Raw genomic sequence first — 14,471 nt, 5'->3', positions numbered from 1 at the left:
AAAAACCAGCTGGTGCACACTGGGGAATCTGGCATATTATATGTAAATCTCTTATATTTTCATCATTTGTTTACATTCTTTATTACTACGGATATTTGTATGGGGAAAGGATTTGTACATAGTAAAAGTTATTCTCCACATCAACTCACAATCCTCTTTGTTACATCATAATTATTTCATCAGCAACTATTTGTAAAGTCATAAACAGATTCCTAACAGCAATTGGGAAGTAGCAGGTGGGCTAGACTCTGAATGTCTGCTTTTGAAGTCCTGTGAATGACTTGTCTGAGGGTGCAGAACCAGGAGATTGGGGTAGTCTAGTGCCAGGAAACCTGGGGTGAGGAGAGACTATGTATCTTCCTGCCCCACCCATAACCACCACAATGTTTTCTGCCCTCACAATATCTTGTGGAGGCAAGAGCAGAACCTGGCTATTTTTCTGCCCCTGTGTGCATGCGTTGGAGTGTGGAGGCTAAAGCAGATCCCAGAGGAAGGTCTGGAGTGCCTGCTGCAGTGCATAAGGGTGGACCAGCTTCTGGGAACAGGAAGAGCTCTCCTCTCCCCCTTTTCTTTCACTCGGCCATCTGCAATGACTGAATGAGCCAGGGAGCTGTGCAGGGATGACACAGTGTATGCCCCCAGCTGGCTGGGAGAGGTGGATGCTCATATGACTCCTTGACCCAGCTCCATCCCACCGTGCAGCCACTGCAGGTCCTAGCGGAGACACCTGGCCCAGGAGAGGGGCAGGAGCATGTGTGCCTACTGGTGGGGTGAGGGACAGGGTACTGGCCCCTGAGTGAGGGACAGGGGGCTGTTGGCATACAGGATGCTAGTTCCTGATGGAAGGGTGAAGCACTGGGCATCAGTTGCTTAGGAACTGCCATAGGGTCGGTATTAAGACTTCTGGGATGTCCTTTCCCAGCCTGGAGCTTGCTCCTCCTCACCTCCAAGTTTCAGTAGCTCCCCTCCCTCTACCTCCCCATTCACAGCAAGCTTCTCCTCCCCCTCTGCCTTGTGCTGAACTATTACAGACTACTGGAGGCCACTTGCCAGAAGGGAGCCTGAATACCGCTTTTGATTAGTTAGCTTGTTTTTCTTTCCTTTGCCATTTTTGGGAACTATGACTACCCTGGAAGGGGTAGATTCCTGTGGGCCTTCCCTGGAGGGCAGAGTCTCCCAGGCCCTAAACCTGTGCTGATGACTACCTGGGTACGGAAGATTGGAGGCTGGGTGACTCATACTCCCCAAGGTTGGCGACGGGAGGGAGGGGGAAGAGTTCTGGGAGGAAGACAGACTTGTAATACCCTCTTTAGAGTAGGAGCCTGGCTGAGAATGGAGTCTGGTCATATGGCTGCAGATGGACCGAGTCCCCTGATTGAAAAGTGGACTGGACCCCCAATGATTGCCTCAAGACACTTTCTGGTAGCCCACTGAGGACATTAGGCCAGAGGCAGAAGGAAGGTAAGCCCGTGGTAAGTTTGAGCTTCTTCATTTGTTTTTCCATTGTTCATTTTCTTTTCTCTTGAACCTCAGAAGAGATAAGCTCCAGCAGAATCCAGCCAGAGGGCTGAGTTTCTATCCCAGATCTGTATGATGAGGGGTTTTATACAAGATGCTGTCACACCTCAAGGATGTGTGATAGAGGGAGCAAAACCATGACAAACTCCATTGAGCTCAGTAGCCTTTCTCCAGGGATGAACCAACCCCATGGTTGGGGGAGAATCCCAGTTGTAGAAAATGTTGCACAAGATATTAGTGCTCTTATTTTAGGCCCCAATCCTGCAAAGACTTATACACGTGCTTAATTTTAAGCACATGAATAAACCTATTGAACTCAATGCAGGATTGGGGCTGTGGTTCTGTCCCCAACAAATTTTGAGATTAGTTGCCAGTCAATAAGAATAAATAAATGTTAGTATGCAGCAATATAATAAGCATAAAACTATTTAGGATAAAATCTTTACAAAATAATCAGACATGAAGCTTTATAGTACCAGAACCCATGCTTTCACGTGGTTACTTAATTTATCTGAACTCATTTTGAAAATGTCTTTAATATTTCTCCAGACAAGTCTGTATAATTTCTATTGATGTGTTATCTAAAGATCTGTTAAAACTTTCCATGCACATAATTTAGTATAACCTGATAATTAGTTTCACAGTTCCTTGGTGCCTACAGTGCTCAGCAATAAATGCCCTCCATGCCATAATTAAAGATGCCCTACTGTGTGTATGATGCTTTATCTCTCTGAACTACTTTAACAGATTTCTCTCATCTTCCCGTCCCATAAGAGTTTCTCTTGCCTTGTAGAACAATTATTAATGCTATAAAGTGTTTGTATCACACTCATCTTTCTAGCAGATTGTAGAAGATAGATTTTCCTGGTAGTCATGAATACCTCATAAAAATAGACATCATGATATTTACTAGCATTTCAAAATTATCAGCAAGAAAACCTAAGCAAAAAAGACACCGTACACTGAAATACGCAGGGCCAAATTCAGACTCAAATTCAGCCTGACTTTGTAACTACCTTCAATGGCATTGCACTCACACTATGTGAGTGAATTCCTGCACATGGGGCCTATTTGTGCTCTATTGAAGACAATGGCAAAGCTCACATAGACTTTGGTGTAGGATTAGGCCCATGATAGGACAATAGAATAATAAAATACAAATTAAGGCCCCTATTTAGGAAGGATGCATGGTCTTCACTGTTTTTTCTGAATTGGGCATAAGGCCTTGATCCTACAAAGATTTACCTATGTGCACATGAGTAAATCAATTGATTTATTGGAATTATTCATGTATGTAAGTCTTGCAGGAATGAGGCCTAAGTGAAAATAAAACTACATTTACCCCAAACTTGAAAGACTTACCTACATCAGCATTCACAGTTCAGTGCTTTGTTTGTTTTCTCCCTGCCATTGATTCCAGTAGATAAGATGTTTGTCCTGATTTCTCTTACTTCCTGCATGGTTGATGGAAAATGGTAGCTTTCATGGATAAATAAGTCATCATTCTTTTTAACTGTTTTTAATGTAAAAAGACAATTTATGGCACAAGTCTAGTTTATTCTTAAATTATGAGACAACAGTTGCCTTCCTTTGAAAGATGATACTGTAGCTACATATCCACTAGCAGCAATGTAACCAGAGCTGGCACAGTGGGTGCCAGAGTGGTTTCAGTCAATCAAAAAGGAAAAAAACAAAATAACAAATGCACAGACAATCTGACTCAAAAGTAGGGAACCGTTCAGACTGATTGTGTTAAGAGTACATGAAAACTGACAGAGTGAGTCCCTTTCTTCTTAGTTATTTTTAATAAGACAAAACTAATAAACAGGGGGAAAAATAGTAATAGCTTAGATTTTATCATTTGTAACATAATCAAAATCTGTCTAAAATGTTTCTTTAAAAAAAAAACAACCTCTGCTCCCTCAAAACGTAATAATCATAGTGAACAGGTTCATGAGTTTGCCCCCGAAGGATAGTTCTCCGAAGGTCGGTGTGCAGTGGGAACCATCACATTATAAACTTAGGAACAACAAACTAAAAGGAAGAGAAGCTACTTAAAAGTCCAAAGGAGTTAGTTTTGCTCTCTTCAGAAAAAGAGAAACATTTAAGGACCTAGATGTGCTGCATAGCATACTTCATGATTCGCTTGCCTCATCATACTTCTGTTTTGGTTAATCTAACTCCTCTTCTAGAAAATTACAGTGTGAGAAGAAGCTGTAAATAATTACTTAGAATCCCTTTAAAAGAGAGAGGGAAAATATTTTTTCCAAGAGACCACAGACACTCAGCATATTCAATATAGTTCTGAAAAGACTATAATGGCATCCATTGGTGAGGTTTTGTCATTAGGAAGGGCTAAAAATCCATATTCTTTTGGATTCAGTCTAATTATTTTTATTTGGCTCAAGCCAACGAAATAAATTCAGTAAAGGAGATATAGGTGTAATATGAATGGATGCTCTTATCTGTGTGCCATAAGTAACATCCAATAGGTATAAAATACAGTTGTTGGAATGTGAAATCTTCCGGCTTTGTTTTCATGGAGGACACAAAAAGAGGAATGTCAGACATGAGCGGAATAGAACCTAGTTTTCAGACCTAAAATCTCCAACCTCAGAAATCGGATTAAAAGGTCAGATCAGTTCATCTGTGCTGAATAAAATGGAATCTAGTCTGCTCAAGTGTCAAAAAGAAAAGGCTGTAACTTGACAGACACATCACAGAGGTTAAAAAAAAGTCTTGATTTAAGCAATAATTGTTGATACACTTATTTTCTGGGGGGGACTAACTGCCAGGAAGTATGTGATGGAGGTCGTTACAGCTGTTAAAAAGTGTGACAATGTAAAAATCTACATAACTAGCAGATCTGCACATTCTTCTAAATAAGTTGTTTCTGTTAACTGGAAAAGAGCAGTACAGTAATCCACTGGAAAGCAGGACTTCATTCTTAAAATTCCATTCGGGTTGTAATTCCAAAGTGATTGTAGGAGCTTTTAAGTAGCTGTTCTGTACAAATGCACATATCCTTAATTAGACATAGGGCCTGAGCCTGCTCTCATGGAAATTAATAGAATTGTTGCCATTGATTGCAATAGGAGCTGGCTCATGGTATCGTCACTTGACCCTAATTAACCTCACACTGAGAAGGCAAAAATTATAATTCATTTTTTTTAAATGTATTTACCGTTGTGATTACATGACTATGACAAACAATCCTGGATTTGAACTGGAATGAGTATATCATAAAATAGAAATATATGGTCTGGAACAAATGTAGCCAGGATGACGTTAGCATTTGCTTTGTCTCTTTTCACAGGCTGTTCGTAAAGTAGAGGGAAAGTTTACAACAGGGGTAGGCAACCTATGGCATGGGTGCTGAAGGCGGCACGTGAGCTGATTTTCAGTGGCACTCACACTGCCTGGGTCCTGGCCACCAGTCCGGGGAGCTCTGCATTTTAATTTAATTTTAAAAGAAGCTTCTTAAACATTTTAAAAACCTTATTTACTTTACATACAACAATAGTTTAGTGATATATTATAGACTTATAGAAAGAGACCTTCTAAAAACGCTAAAATGCATTACTGGCACGCGAAACCTTAAATTAGAGTGAATAAATGAAGATTCGACACACCACTTCTGAAAGGTTGCCGACCCCTGGTTTACACATTTGGAATTTCTAAAGCCATAGGATACTCTTATCTTTCATTTTGATATCAAAGCCACTTAACTAACTTTCAAAGATTCAATTGCATTGCTAAGACTAAAATTAGAGTTAATTATTTAGGATATGTAGCCTATACAAATTGCAGTTATTTTAAATTGTTTAATTGTTGTATGTTTCTAATATTGACTAGACTGTATCTAAAAGCAATAATAAAGTACATGTGCTTTTTTTCTGATGAGAATGTAATGGTCTGGAAGGTGTCTCATAGTGCCTGTTTATCCACAGATCAGTTTTTCCCCACTCAGCCCTGTTCTGAAGGGTCTACTCTAAGGGTGGAGGCAGTTTAGGTTCCATGGCTTCTACAGTCATTGGCATCTTACATTTGCTGAGACTGCAAAAAAGGTTCATTTGCTGCCTAATGTAGTGGTCGTTCTATTGTATCACTAGCTCTTCAGTAGGAAATGGACTGAGGCTACTACATGGTCCATCACAGTCAAGACTGAAAAGAAATTGGACACCATTCAGCTGAAACATCTCCAAATGATGGAAGACATCAAAAGGTACAAATTAAAATCAAAGGAAGAGATCCATGTTCTAACTAAACAGGTCCCGCACACTCAATGTTCCCCCAGTGCTCCCTACAGTGATATGGTCATCTGCTCCAAATGCCTACCAACTACCCTGTGAGAATCATCTTTGATTTTGACCCACTTAACGCAGGCTGGAAAAGAGCATCTCCCTCTCCTGCCACCTCAGAAGAGCTAAAACACAATTGGATGGCATCAAAATCTATATGTCCCTCACAGGCATTCTACCTCATAAAGTGCCAGATTTGATTTGTCTCAGGACAGACATCACAGAGGTACATAACAGGTTTGATGGTTTCTCTGTTGTCCAATTGACAGCATAACATAAGCTACCAAAGGCCATCAGATAGTAATAACTTCTAGTCAGTACCAAACTGAGCTTGATTTGAACAGGTGATTTAGGCCCAGTTCAGGAAAGCATCCCTGTTCAGGAAAGCAATTAAGCACATGCTTAGGTCCCACTGAAGTCACTGAAACTTAAGCCCAGGCTTAAAGTTAAGTATGTGTATCACTCTGTGACTGCCTCCTTTAAGATGGAGTGGGGTCCAGAGCATCTGTGGCTGGTCAGCTGCCTCCCAATTGGGCTTAAGAGAAGGCACCTGGGCCATATAAAGGGGCTGCCTGTGAACAGAGCGTGAGAGAGTCAAGTAAGGCAGTTGAGATACTTGAGAACAGCCGTGAGAAAAGAGTAGCTGCAGGAGTCCTGAAGGACAACAGTAACTGTGAGCTGCTTGTTATGAGTTCTGAGGGAAACTGATGGGAGAATAGGCTAGAGCTGGGGAATGGCTTGTGGGAGCTTGCAGGAAGGCTTGTGTAGATGCCTTTAAAAATGAGGGGAAGAACCAGCATGGTCAGTGTAAGCATAGCCCAGAAAATGGGGGTTGATTCTGTAGGGTGCGTCTCCAGGCCAGAGGTAGGACTTACAGGCAAGAAGGCTGGGGGTGCGATGCTGCAGAGAGTCCTCTTGTGGGAGATCTGACATGGGGCTTCAGGAGACAGCTCATGGGAGAGAAGTGACTCCTGGAACTCTCTGATAGATGGATTGGAGAGTGTGGCCCTGGGACAGAATAGTTAATAACTCTTGGGTGGGTGGCCTGAGAATGGTAACCTTTGAATGAGATTGAAGAGCTGCTGCTGCATTGTAACTTTGTTTTACTTTAGTGTTTTGGAAAGAACTGTTTTTACCATGAGGGATTTGTGGACTGTGACCATCTATGCAAATAAAAGGGTTTGAATTTACTGCTGAGACATGCAATATTCCTTTGTACAGGCTGATGAAGGGGAAACTAAGGCAGGTCATGTTTGTGTCGCTGAGATTGGCTGCAGAAGAATGCCTATGTCAGGGTTTCCTTGTAACAATGTGCATAAGTGCTATTCTGAATCAGGGCCTTAGAAGGAAGATTCTCATATCCCATCACAAATCCCTCAAGCAATACAATTCCCAACTCCACCCCCCCATTAATAGGTAATTCAATATCCAAGACTTAAGTTTAACAACTGATGTTTTGTAATTGGATGCAAACCATTCAGATGGGATCAAAGTTATGTCATATAGATAATTATCTCATCTTTATAGAATTATTCTACACTTGATATCCAATTTAAAGAAATCATAATTCCTTATAGCTGCCACTTAAAATCAGCAAATCAGTTCTGTGATGGTCTAAATTACAGGAGGTTGAAAGATGTTGAGAATAGAGGGATATTCTCTGATCACATTTAAGCCTTCTCTGCACCTGTTTACTGAAAGCACATTACTTTTGGCTAAGAAACTTAAAATGGGTGTCTAGTTACTCTGCATTGTAAATTGCGTAAAGAAAGGTGTAATGCTAGTGAAAAGGGAGCTACATGTGAAAAATACTATTAGGATTAGGAAAGAAACCACATTTTTTTTTCTTTTTCCTTGGCTTGCCAATAAAAATAGCCTGCCTTGTATTGATTTAAAAGGGACTTACCTCAATTAAAGGTGGCATTCCAAAAACTCTGCTGGAAACTTTCTAGTAAATACTCGTTTAATGTTTTGAATTCTTATTCCTTTTTTTTTTCTCCTGTGAACTCACATGTTGGTCTTGAGGAGATGAAGGTATTTCAACAATACAGGAGTGAATGCACAAGAGATGAAATTAACACAGTGGTCTTATGTGAGATTGAACTGGTGCATAGGACAAAAATCTGAATTTCACCCCTGGAGAGTGAATGGATGAGATGTAGTAGCATTTGCCTCTGACTCAGTCAGGTTTGCTACAGTCCTGCTGGAAATCCTATACAGTACAAATTCAGGTATTCAAATCTCAAGAGAGATTGAGTCTGTTTGGATAAATACATTTTCAGATAATCAACAGAATTTTCAATTTATGTAACAGATGTTGGAGGGCATGATCCAAATTTGGATCACGGAGACTTAGGAATAATTGATCTGATACTTTAGGTTACAGTGTAGTACAGAATCCTGAATGATTTAACTACTGTATCTCAGTTTGCTTATCTTGCAACTATTGTGCTTGTGTTCAGTCCTGAGTTACCAGAAAAGTACAACTGGCAACATTGTGATTGCATTGTTTTTCACTCTTTATTCATTTAGGGGTAGATTTCAAAAAAAGATAGTTAGGTGCCTAAAGATACAGATAGGCACCTTGAGTGGGATCCACAAATGGGACGTAGGTGTTGCAGTGCTGAGCATCTTGGCACTTAAAAAATCCAGGAACACACGGCAATCCACAAAGCCAAGTTAGGTGCCTAGACTCCCTATACAATGAATGAGGAGAGGTATGCATCTAAGATGGTGATTCACAAAAGTTGGCAAGCTAGACATGTAGCCACCTAACCTAGCCAATGGGAGATGCTGATAAGAGGAATAGGCTCCTAAATCCAGGTTGCAGGGAGTTGCCTAGCTCTGCTTAGTGATCCACACACAGGAACTAGCCACCTAGAGTCAGATGGCTTAGGTGCCTAAAGTGTTTGTTGTGGGAATGAATTGGATGCCTGCCTTGCTCCACACAAAATGGCTGGAGGAGGCGGTGGTGTTGCTCCTCATCTTACAACTTTTTGCCCAGTGGTTACAGGACTCATCTGGGCATAGGTGACCCAGGGTGAATTGCCTCCCTCTCCCACCCTGCTCTGCCAGAGGGGAAGAGAGGATTTAAGTAGGGATCTACTGCCTCTGAGTTTTCCAGTCACTGAGCTATGGGATATTCTGATCCAGGACTCCTTCAATCTCTCCTGTTGAAGCTGTTGCATGCTGGATAAATAAAGAGTGATTGTAGCAGGAGGACTAGATTTGGGGCCTCTGACTTCCCAAGTGGGTGCTTTCACCATTAGACTACAGAGTCAGTCTCTCTCTGGATTGTGGGATTGGCTGAGAGTGAGGCTGTCTTTGTGTTTGTTTGTCTTGTTTTGTTAACTGGTGTTTCTCTCCTGTTTTTCTTTGCTGGGAGAGTGTGGCGGGGGAAAGTGTGTGGAGCTTCTTCATGGGGTCCACTTCAGGTGGGTTTAGCGTTTTGCAAGCATGGGGTTCAGTGTGTGCCTGCTGTCTCGAGCTGTGGAGGATGTGTTGCTGAATGTAAGCAAAGTTATTGGCTGTGCTAATATAAAATCTGACTCTCAAATAAGCAAATCTATAGTGATTATTTTTCCTGGCCCAGGAGCAGTTTGTGAATTGTTTGGTACAGAAGGGGCTCTGGGGCAAGGAGTTTTCTGTTCCAGTTTTACCCTTGTTTACTTCTGCTACTGAAAGGGGTCTTTTCCAATGCCCCCCTTCACAATGAGACACACACGTCTGCTCTCTCATGTTATGAGAAGGCAGTTTCTGCTGTTCAGGGACGATTCATTAAGTAGCAAGAACCCAAATGTGAGGCATGTTATGTCATTCTGGTGCCAGGTTGACATGATTTTCAATAACCCTGAACAGGCCTTGAAACTGGAGTTAAAGGACCACATAGATGGGGTGGATCATACAGTGTTTGCTAGCTCTGAAAACCTTAAATATTTTTTGTGTGGTGATCCTGGTCACTTGAGGGGTTTCTGCCCATGTACTACTGGCTCTGGGGTATCTGGTAAGAATGTGGGATCCCAGGGTAGGAGGCTGGGACATCAAGGGGACCAGCAGGAGACAGAGCCTACATCTGCACTGCCAAATTCTATCCTTGCCCCTTGCCTTATGTTGTCTGCCATTATCCAGGGAGCAGCACTCCCAGAGGATGCCTCTGTTGTGACCCCGTCACTTGTGCCTGGACAGAAGCAAGTACTGGAGGCTGAGGAGCACTTCTTTGTAGAGCAAGCAGAAGCAGGTTCTAGAGAACACACAGATGAGATGGATTTATGGGGAAAAATTAGTGGGTGCTCAGCTCCCACCATTCACAGCTGTTCGGTAGCACCCTCGATCAGCTAATCAAGGGCACTGCCAAACAGCTGTTTGGTGGCTTGGGAGGGGTTTGGGACAGGGTGGAGACCAGCCAGTGGAAAGTTGGCGGAGGCCTCAGTGAGGGGGCAGACTGGGAAGCGGAGCAGGGTGGGGCCTTGGGGGAAGGGGTAGAGTGGGAGTGGGGCCTCAGAGTGAAGGTGGAGCAACTCTTTGGGAAAGTAAAAGTTGGTGCCTATAGGCTTCCCTGTGGCTTTTTTCCCAAAGTGTTTCCACTTTCCATTGTTTCTCTCTGCTCTTTGGCTCTCTCCTTCTAGTCCCTATGATGCTGATCAACCTCTAAATATAATGGATGCCAGGATGGTCATAAAAGGGCACAACCCTTTGAATTTCTCAGTCAAAAATGGGCTGCTGTTATCCTTTTGCAAAAGACTCACTCAGCCCATGATAATCAGGGGAACTGGCTGAGGGAAGGGGAAGCTTTTTTGAGCCATGGCTCCAGTGTCACTGCAGGGGTAGCTGTTCTCTTTTTCCAGGGTGCAGGGGCACAGATCCTTTCTGAAGGAAACTGTACAGGGCTGGCTCCTCCAGGTGGAGACACATGTTGGGACTGTTTTCCTCCCCCACCCCAATCTTTTTACTGTGTATGTCTCCCACCCTGGGGTGAGACCATGTCTCCTTTTTGTAGACACTTGCCTATGTCATGCTTAGCTGTGACCCTGATATTACTGTTCTGGTAGGGGATTTCAGTTACACTGTAAATTATGTTTTAGATGGGAACCATGAGGAGCCACACTCTCAGTCAGCCAGGGAACTGTATTGTCTCCTGCAGACCTTTGGGATAGTAGATATTTGGAGGTTCTCTCATCCCACTGTTAGGCAGGACTCTTGGCTAAAGGTTACTCTCAACCATAACTCCAGGTCTAGACTGGGTTGCTTTTTGCCATGAAGGCCAGTGTGAATGTGTTTGTTCGGTTCTCCACGTCTCCCACTCAGTTGTCTTATCATCAGTGTGTCTCTCCCTCTTCCTGCCTGTGTTTCCCACTGACACTTAATACCAAATTGTTTCAGGACCTGAATTTCATGTAGATGTTTGCTGTGTTTTGGGAGTGTTGGCATCAGCCAAAACTGCTATATAAGTCCTTGAGACAGGGTGAGATGTCAGAAATGTCCAGATCAGACTGTTCTGCCAGAAGTACAGGCTGCCATGCAGTCCTTGCATCAAGCCCTGAGTACCCTGGAATGAGACATCTTGGGCCTTCTTGGCAATCTTGATGTGGGAAACTTGGTGCAGATTCACAAAGCCTTAACTGAGAAGTACTGGCTCTTGAGGTGCTTGTTGGAAGAGAAGGTACAAGGAGCCCTGGTTTGGGCCTGTTTTACTCAGCTGCATTAAACTGATGCTCCTAAAAGGTTCTTTTTTGGGTTGGAGAAGACTATGGACCATTGACAGATTTTTTTTTTTCACCTCCAGCTGCTGGATGGTCATCTGACAGCTGACCCTGCTGAGATCCGGAAAGCAGCTGTTTCCTTGTACAGTATTCTGTATTTGCCTGAAACCTGTGATGTGCTGGTAATGGAGGAGCTGCAGGTTACCCATCTGACTGATGAGGAAAAGTGGTGTGTGGCCACCCACTGTCATTGCAGGAGCTCTCTGTTGCAGTTCAGCAGCTCTCTGCAAGCAAGACCTCAACTACTGATATGCTGCCATCTGAATTCTATAAGCATCTCTGGCATCTTATCAGACATGACTTCTTTCTAGTGGTGCTGGAGTGTATCAAGGAGAATGAGCTACCTCAGTAGCCACAGGGCAGGTATCATCCTACTGCACAAAAAAGGGGACATCTGTGGGTATGTCTTCACTACGAAATTAGGTCGATTTAATAGAAATTGATTTTTTTTATAAATCGATTTGATACACATAATCGACTGTATCCCCCCACTAAGCGCATTAAGTCATCAGTGTGCATCCACAGTACCGAGGCTACCGTTGACTTTCAGAGTGTTGCACTGTGGGTAGCTATCCCACAGTTCCCGCAGTTTCCACTGCCCATTGGAATTCTGGGTTGAGCTCCGAGTGCCTGATGGGTCAAAAAAAATTGTCGCAGGTGGCTCTGGGTACATGTCGTCAGGCCCCCCTCCCTCTGTGAAAGCAACGGCAAAAATTTGTTTCTTCCTGGGTTACCAGTGCAGATGACATACCACGGCAAGCATGGAGCCCGCTCAGCTCACTGTCACCATATGTCTCCTGGGTGCTGCTGGCAGACGCGGTACTGCAGTGCTACACAGCAGCAGCTCCTTGCCTTTGCAAGTTAGCAAAGACAGTTAGCAGCCGTATTGTACCGTCTGCTGCTGTCTCCTGGTTCCTCCTGGCCGGCCTCAGTGAAGTTAGTTGGGGGCACCTGGGCAGACATAGGAGTGACTCCAGGTCATTCCCTTCTTTAAGTTTCATCTAATGGAGATTCAGTCCTGCCTGGAATATCAGGCAAGCCGACCAAAGAACCAGAGAGGCAAACGGCTGCTCCAGGTCAGAGCCCCAGACATGCCACTTCTATGATGAGCTACATGCCATTCTAGGGGGTGTCCCTACAACTACTCCACCCCTGTGCTTCCCTCCTCCCCCACCCCTCCAAGGCTACCTTGGCAGTTATCCCCCCATTTGTGTGATGAATTAATAAAGAATGCATGAATTTGAAACAATGGCTTTATTGCCTCTGCAAGCGGAGATCAAACGGGGGAGGGAAGGGAGGTTGGCTTACAGGGAAATAGAGTGAACCACCATTCTGCACTTGCTCAGCCTATAGTTGAACTGCTCTTTACTACTGTCCAGGCTTCATGAGCCATGGGAGCAAGGGGCAGGCTGGGGTAGGTGTGACCACGGGGTGCTGCCGACTGGGAGAGCAGCCTGAGGCAGAAGCCTCCAGCTGGCATGATATTCCAGGCAGGACTGAATCTCCATTAGATGAAGCTTAAAGAAGAGAATGACCTGGAGTCATTCCCATTTTTGTCCAGGTGCCCCCGACCGATCTCACCGAGGCCGGTCAGGAGCACCCATGTCTGCTCAGGTGCCCCTGACCAACCTAACCAAGGTCGGCCAGGAGCACCCACGGGACAATGATGACGGTTAGCAGTTGTATTTTACCATCTGCTGTCCGCAGGGCAGGGCAGGGCAGGGCAAGGCAAGGCAAGGCAAGGCAAGGCGATGGGGGAGGGATAGCTCAGTAGTTTGAGCATTAGCCTGCTAAACCCAGGGTTGTGAGTTCAATCCTTGTGGGGGCCATTTAGGGAATCTGGGGCAAAAATCTGTCTGGGGATTGGTCCTGCTTTGAGCAGGGGGTTGGACTAGATGACCTCCTGAAGTCCCTTCCAACCCTGATATTCTATGCTGCTGCTGTATAGTACCACATCTGCCAGCAGCACCCAGGAGACATATGGTGACAGTGAGCTGAGCAGGCTCCATGCTTGCCATGGTATGTCATCTGCACTGGTAACCCAGGAAGAAACAATTTTTTGCCGTTGCTTTCACAGAGGGAGGGGGGCCTGACGACATGTACCCAGAACCACCCACAACAATGTTTTTGCTTCATCAGGCATTGGGAGCGCAACCCAGAATTCCAGTGGGCAGCAAAGACTGCAAGATCAGTACAGTAAGCCAACCCTGTAAGCCATGTCGTCAGTCGCCCCTCCCTCAGTGAGAGCAATGGCTGAGAATTATTTTGTGCCTTTTTTCCACACAGACGCCATATCACGGCAAGCATGGAGTCCGCTCAGATCGCCGCGGCAGTTATGAGCACTGTAAACACCATGCTCATTATCTTGCAGTGTATGCAGCATCAAAACCTGCAAAAGCAGGCGAGGAGGCGACGACAGCGTGGTGAGGAGACTGGTGAGGATATGGACACAGACTTCTCTCAAAGCACGGGCCCCAGCAATTTGGCCATCCTGGTGGCAATGGAGCAGGCTCATGCCATGGAACGCCGATTCTGGGCCCAGGAAACAAGCACAGACTGGTGGGACCACATAGTGTTGCAGGTCTGGGATGATTCCCAGTGGCTGCGAAACTTTCGCATGCGTAAGGGCACTTTCATGGAACTTTGTGACTTACTTTCCCCTGCCCTGAAATGCCAGAATACCAAGATGAAAGCAGCCCTCACAGTTCACAAGCAAGTGGCGATAGCCCTCTGGAAGCTTGCAACGCCAGAAGCTACCAGTCAGTTGGGAATCAATTTGGAGTGAGCAAATCTACTGTGGGGGCTGCTGTGATCCAAGTAGCCAACGCGATCACTGAGCTGCTGCTATCAAGGGTAGTGACTCTAGGATATGTGCAGGTCATAGTGGATGGCT

The 14,471-nt window shown here is 44.5% G+C and overlaps 1 long non-coding RNA gene across 1 annotated transcript; it reads left to right on the top strand.

Annotated features, from left to right (window-relative positions):
- The first annotated feature begins 1,320 nt into the window (after window positions 1–1,320).
- Window positions 1,321–14,138, top strand: LOC120370835. Its single transcript, XR_005583981.1, has 4 exons — window positions 1,321–1,472; window positions 5,631–5,743; window positions 11,602–11,941; window positions 13,865–14,138. It is a non-coding gene; the product is annotated as an uncharacterized LOC120370835 (long non-coding RNA).
- Window positions 14,139–14,471: the final 333 nt, after the last annotated feature.

Source organism: Mauremys reevesii, linkage group 8 (assembly GCF_016161935.1).
Source record: "Mauremys reevesii isolate NIE-2019 linkage group 8, ASM1616193v1, whole genome shotgun sequence".
In the NCBI taxonomy this organism is placed as follows: domain Eukaryota; kingdom Metazoa; phylum Chordata; order Testudines; family Geoemydidae; genus Mauremys; species Mauremys reevesii.
Note: the sequence above shows the minus strand (reverse complement) of the source record. Positions and strands in the feature narration are given on the sequence as shown.